A 7061-nucleotide genomic window follows, 5' to 3' on the forward strand; every position below is an offset into this window, starting at 1 on the left:
CACTGTAGGGCGCGTGCGCTCGCCAGACAGACAGAGAGAGACATAGAGACAGAAAGCGAGAAATCACCCCCCAGGGGGGATGGTCACGCCGCAATCCCTTCTCCTCCATTCTCCTCTCGGGCGGGATCTTGGGCACGCACGCACACGCGCCCGGCATGAGTTTTAAGACACCGGGTAAGGGACACGAACCGCGGTCGACTACGTGGAAGTCCAGCGACATAGCCATTACGCTAACTGCTGGTTCCCTTTTTTGTTTTTCAAGAGAAATTTTTGCTATAGGGCGCATGCACTCACTGGAGAGAAAGAAAGACAGTGAAAAATCACCCCCAGGGAGGATGGTCACGTTGCAATTCCTTCTTCATTCTCTTCTCAGGATCTTGAGCATGTAAGTTCTCCCAGCCAGCATAAGTTTTAAGCCACGAGATCCAGGACTCAAACTGTGGTCGACTACGTAGGAGTCCAACAACATAACCATTATGTCATCTGCTGGTCCCCCTTTTTCTTATTTCTCCATCCCATCAGGATTTGGAGCATGTGTGTGCATGCATCCAACATGTTTTTCAAGCCACTAGGACAGGGATTTGAACCACCGTCTGCCATGTGGGATCTGGCTCCCTGTGCAAAGGGCTTAACTCTGTACTAGGGGCTGGCCCCATGTTTAGGATTATAATTTCCCAGACTTCAGTATGTATTAAAATATTTCAAACACAGGAGCCAGCCACAGTGGTGCAGTGATAATGCTGCACCCTCTGATACTGAAGCCTCATAAGAAGATCCACAGTCCATGGTCTCCCTGTGCCTGTTACCCTGGGTAACTGAGGCTGGAAGTGGATTATGATGTGGAAACTTGATTGAGGGATGTCTCTCTCTCTCTCTGCATAATGGGAAAACTAAGTAAACCTTTTTTAAAAACTCAAACATGGCATTATACTTCCTTGTGGTACTCTATAAATAGAAACTTGGCAACGCTATTGCTAAAAATAGAACATTTCTGGGCCACCAGGTGGTGCGGTAGTTAAGGCACTGGATCCCACATGGCCAGCTGCATGATGTGAGTTCCGGACCCATTGGCACGCAAAACACAGATGCATGCATACGCGCCCAAAGTCCTGGGAGGAGTATGGAGGAGAAGGGATTGTGGTATGGCCATCCCCCTGGGGGTGCTTTCTCACTTTCCCTCTCTCTCTCCTTCTCTCTGTCTCTGGCGAGTGTATGTCCCCTGTAGCAAATTCTTTAAAAATAATATAAAAATAAGACATTTGTGGGGCCAGCAAGTGGCATGGTGGTTAAGGGTGCTGGACTCCCACATGGCCAATTGCAGTTTGAGTCCCAGACCTGGTGACTTGCTTTCTCACTTCCTCTCTCAAAAAAAAAAAAAAATCAAGGAGAGGGGGACCAGCGGATGGCATGGTGGTTAAGGGTGCTGGACTCCCACATGGCCAATTGCAGTTTGAGTCCCAGACCTGGTGACTTGCTTTCTCACTTTCCCTCTCTCTGTGTGTGCATGTATGTGTCTCTCTCTGGTCAAACTAAAAATGAATGAATAAATAAATACATTTAAATAAATAATTATTAAAAAAAAATCGAGGAGAAGGGGCCAGTAGCAGTTACATCGCTGGACTCCCACATGGTTGACCGCAGTTCAGGTCCTCGACGTGGTGGTTTCAGATTTGCCCCAAGTGCATGTGTGTGTGTGTTCGGGCATGTGTGTGTCCAAGATCCCAGGAGGAGAATGAAGGAGAAGGGACTGCAGCATGGTCATACACCCTGGGGGGGAGTGATTTCTCACTTCCCCTCTCGCTGTCTCTGTCTCTCTCTCTCCAGCATGCACACATGCCCTAAGGCAAAAACCTCTTTAAAAAAATCAAGGAGAAACAGAAGGGCTGGGTTTTGACTATAGTAGTTCTCAGTTTAAATCAACACTGTCAAAACTGCATTTGCAGAAATCTGTTACTCATCCTTAACATTCCACTGGGCACATTTTGCAAGCAAGTCCTGAAATAGAGGTTAATGAGTCTATTCTGCCTCATATTATTAGAAGGAATTGAGTAAAATCCCACATAGTCGCATTAAACCATACTGTCCATTCGCTCTCACCGCCACTGTCTTCCCCGCTGAGAAAAGGGCCCTCTGCCCCTGTGGTTCCCTATCAGCAATGGCTGGGGGTTGGACAGGGCTGCAGTGGTAAAATACACGCATTGCTCTGCAAGACTGACTATGTGGGAAGGTTCTGGGTTCACATCCAGAGACCTCCCTAAGTACACTGTACACACACGTGCCCACGACCCAGTGCTGGCAGAGGCTGAAGGGGTGGATCATGGCCAAAGGATTCCACTGAGATGCTGTGTCTCTCTATCTCTGTCTCTGTCTCTCTCACTCATGGCGAAGAGAAATGAATGAACTTTAGAAATGAAAGTGGATGAGACCAGGGCCAGCAGGTGGCATAGTGGTTAAGGTGCTGGACTCCCAGATGAACGACCGCAATTCAATCTGACCTGGTGGCTTGAAAATCATGCTAGGCATGTGTACGTGTGGGCCCCAGATCCCAAGAGGGTGGAGGAAAAGGGACTGCAGTGTGGCCATCCTGGGGAGTGATTTCTCACCTTCCTTCTCTCTCTGTCTCTCTGTCTCTCCAGCAAGCACATGCACCCTATGGCACAAATCTGAAAAAAAAAAAAAAGTGGATGAGACTGGCCCCATGGCCTAGTTGTTAAGGGAAGCAGATCCCATGTAGCCAATCTTAAGGTTCAAGTCCTGGACCCGGGGACTTGAAAAATATTCTAGGCCTATAATCTTTACAGGGTAGAGAAATAGAGAAGGGATTGCAGCACAACCACACCTTCTTGGGAATGCTTTCTTCCTCTCTTTCTGTCTTTCTCTCCCTGTCTTTCTCTGTCTAGTGAGTACACGTCCCCTCTGAAATTAAAAAAATAATAAAATAGAAAGTAAAAATAGGGACCAGCAATTGGTGTAATGGCTATGTCATGGGGCTCCCACATAGTCGACCCTGGTTCAAGTCTTGGACCCGGTGGCTTAAACTCATGCCGGGTGCGTGTGTGTGCATGCCCAAGATCCCAAGAGGAGAATAGAGGAAAAGGGATTGCGGCGTGGCCATCTGCCCTGGGGGGTGATTTCTCGCTTTCTGTCTGTCTGTCTTTCTGGCGAGTGCACACACCCCATAGCAAAAAACAAACAAACAAACAAAAAACAAACAAACAAAAAGTCCAAAAGAAGAGAAAAAGTAAAAAAAATTAAAGTGTATGACTGCTTTTGTACCTCCTCAGAATATTTCAGAATATTTCATCCCTCCACCCAGAGTTGGGAACCTCATGGAGCCCACTAGCAAGTCAGCGCCCTCTATAGGCAGGATCCTGAGAAAGTGCAAGATTGCAGGCATTCATCCAGGTTAGGGAGGTTGTGTTTCCAGACCATGAAGAAAGGACATAGCCATTTCAGAGATGTCAACCTTGACAACGTCTGCTCTGGGGTAGCCCAGGAAAGCCAGGCCCAAGCTTTACTCACAGAGGGAGTCACTGTACATGAAACTGGGTCCCCTTCCCCCATAAGCCCAAACCTCTGCTGTTATATAATGGACACTTGGTCACAGATGTCCAGCGTCGCCTCTCCTGCTTACGCCAACAGAAAATATTGCTGAATTGCTATAGAAACCCTTGACATTCACAGATTTATACAGATAGAGTGTGTGTGTGTGTGTGTGTGTGTGTGTGTGTGATAAATTGATGAGTTACAGTTGCATATTGCAGATTCCTTTTGTAAGACTTCTGAGCCAGGACCAGCAGTTGGTGTAATGGCTATGTCACTGGACTCCCATGTAGCTGACCATGGTTCAAGTCCCAGACTGGTGGCTTAAACTCACGCCAGGCACATGTGCATGCATGCCCAAGATCCCAAGAGGAGAATGGAGGAGAAGGGATTGCGGCATGGCCATCTCCCATGGGAGGTGATTTCTCACTTTCTGTCTCTCTGTCTTTCTGGTGAGCGCACGTGCCCTATAGCAAAAACTTCTAAAAAAAAAAAAAGAGAGAGAGAGACTTCTGAGCCAATCAGACATGGCAGGGTCAAAAGCAAAGGTTCAGAAAGCTCTCCCTGTGACTCCGGAGTGGCCGTCAGCACCCTTGGGCCCAAGGGTCAAGGACAACAAGCAGGCCGAGCCAGAGCCCTAAGCCAGGCGTTCCGCCTCCTCCAACTCCTCATAGCTCTGGATCAGGGTGGGTCATGCCAGGCAGGGGCAGCCACTGCCCCAGAACTCAGCACCTTTACTGTTCATCTTGAATGTGTCCTTTTCCCTGCCAGGAAAAAAAAAAAAAAAAAAGCAGTCTTTAAGGGCACCGTGTTCCAGATTCATCTTTGATGACTCTTTGGTAATATAGCGAAGTCCAGAGTTATCAGGATTCTGGCAACAGAAGCAACATCTAGTTCAGAATTTTTTTTCTGAGAGAGATTTCTGGTATAGGGTACATGTGCTCAGCGGAGAGACAGAGAAAAGGACAAAGAGAGAAAAAAGTGAGAAATCACCACCACCAACCCTCGGAGCGATGGCCATGCCACCACAGTCCCTTCTCCTCCATTCTCCTCTTGGGATTTTGGGCATATACTCACCTGCGCCTGGCCTGAGATTCAAACCACCAGGTCCAGGACTTGAACCACAGTAAGTCATGTGGAAGTCCAGCATCTTAACCCCCTAGTTCAGAGTTTTTTGTTGGAGTATGCGAGATTCATATATTCTAAATTTTTTTTCCAAAGAACATATTTTGTATTTCATTGTCAAGCACTTGTCTGCAATTCAGTATACAATAGTGTGTATTCATGGATGTCCTAGGCACCTTCAAACTCAGCCCAAACATGACAAATTATCTTTTTTGGAGAGGTTTTTGCTATAGGGCGTGTGCGCTCACCAGACAGACAGAGAGAGACAGAGAGACAGAAAGCGAGAAATCATCTCCCCAGGGGGGATGGCCACACCGCAATCCCTTCTCCTCCATTCTCCTCTCGGGATCTTGGGCACACACACATACGCGCCCGGCGTGAGTTTAAGCCACTGGATCCGGGACTCAAACCGCTGTCGACTACGTGGGAGTCCAGCGACATAGCCGTTACGCTAACTGCTGGTCCCCAACAGGACAAATTATCTAACCCTAAACTAACCTCACTGACCTTGGAGTCTACACCTAATTGTGACCTCAGTGTCCCACAGGCTTCTGAAAAATGCAACACCAAAAACAGCATTCCTGAGGGCCAGCTGATGGCATGCTGGTTAAGGTGGCTGGATCCCACATGGCCAACTGCATGGTTCAAGTCCTGAACAGGGCAGCTTGAAAGACATGCCAGACACATGGGCCTATGTGCCCAAAATCCTAAAAGGAGAAGAAAGGAGAAGGGATTGTGGCATGGCCATTCCCATGGGGGTACTTCCTCACTTTCTGTCTCTCTCACATATATGCATGCGAACTCATGGGCCCTCTAGCAAATTTTAAAGAATAAGTAATACAATTTTTAAAACAGCATGCCTGAAGTCTGTGCCCACAAGCACATAAGCACGACTGCCCTTTAACCAGGGTGAAAGGAAGATAAATGGAATGTTCTGGTCTATTTAAAGTGATTCTGAACATAAACTCAGCATGTTTCTTTTTTAAAAAATGTAAAACTTATTAAAAAGCATTCTCCGAGAAAGAGTGAGCTCTTCCATCCACAAAAGGTATAAAAAGAGGACTCAGCTAAGCAGAATAGCCTCCTGATGATATGGGTTCTTTACCCCAAGTGCGGTGGAGACCGAGACCTGTCTTCAGAGAATGGAGTCCCTTTATGGACTGTTTTCTGGGAACACGAAGTTCTCATCCGCGGTAACGGATGCTTCCTCAGCCCGTCACTCATGTACTTACTTGTAGCAAAGTCATCTTCGGGACTGGTAGTCAGCGTAATGGCTATGTCGCTGGACTCCCACGTAGTCGACCACAGTTCACGTCCCGGACCCGGTGGCTTAAACTTACGCCGGGTGCGTGTGTGTGCGTGCCCAAGATCCCGAGAGGAGAATGGAGGAGAAGGGATTGCGGCATGGCCATCCCCCCTGGGGAGTGATTTCTCGCTTTCTGTCTCTCTGTCTTTCTCTGTCTGTCTGGCGAGCGCACGCGCCCTATAGCAAAAAACTCTCCAAAAAAAAGAAAAAAAAAGAAAAGTCATCTTCAGGGTGTGCTCAGGAAGCATGAATATTCCAACCTTAGTTTATGACGTCCTCCCACCCTGACTCCCTATTCAATCCAGATTTTCAGACCACATTTCCCATTCAGTGTATGTGAGGATGCTAGAAACCCTCCTTGGGAAACAACTTGGAGTAAGAAGCTTGACGTGACAGATCTGAGCAACGCCCGCAGTGTGGACGGGATGAGTACCTGCCATCAGTTAGACGGGCTGCTTTTCTTAAATGTGTTGTAAGGTGCTTGAGGAAAGATGTGCAGACCAGTCTATGGAAGGTAAGGCCTGTTAATCCCCAGAGAAGCATGAGCCTGAGGACTTCATTACATCCCATGAATAAAAACGATTCTGAATAGCCGGTCAGTTCAGTTGTCTGTGTTATTTGAAATGAGCCAATGTAAATTCTGTTGTTTTTGTTTTTGTTTTTGTTTTCTGGCCATAAGTCACATGTGTTAAACACAGTGAGAGAGAGAAACGGAAAGAGAAAAAGCACCACCCCCCTCCAATTGGGCATGGTCACACCGCAATCTCTCCTCCTTCACTCCTCTGTTCTTTTTGGGATTTGGGGCACCCACACACACACACAGCATGTTTCTCAAGCTGCCAGGTCCAGGATTTGAACTTCCTGGGAGGCTCTATGGGATTTAGTTCCGTTATCCATCAGACCACACAGGGTCAGTCCCAATGTATGGTTTTTTTTTTAAAAAAAGACAGCATATTTCAACAGTAATTTTTTAATAATTATTTATTTATTCATTTATTTTAATTTGATGAGAGAGAGAAAGAGAGAGAGGGAAAGTGAGAAGGCAAGGCAAGCCACCGGGTCTGGGACCTCAACCATGGTTGGCCCT

At 47.2% G+C, this 7061-nt stretch overlaps 1 pseudogene; it reads right to left on the reverse strand.

Moving 5' to 3' along the window:
* LOC102475288 (diamine acetyltransferase 1 pseudogene) overlaps positions 1–7061 on the reverse strand; it is a 30188-nt pseudogene that overhangs the window by 1338 nt on the left and 21789 nt on the right.

The sequence above is a fragment of the Tupaia chinensis genome, unplaced genomic scaffold (genome assembly GCF_000334495.1).
Source record: "Tupaia chinensis unplaced genomic scaffold, TupChi_1.0 Scaffold000048_1, whole genome shotgun sequence".
In the NCBI taxonomy this organism is placed as follows: Eukaryota; Metazoa; Chordata; class Mammalia; order Scandentia; family Tupaiidae; genus Tupaia; species Tupaia belangeri.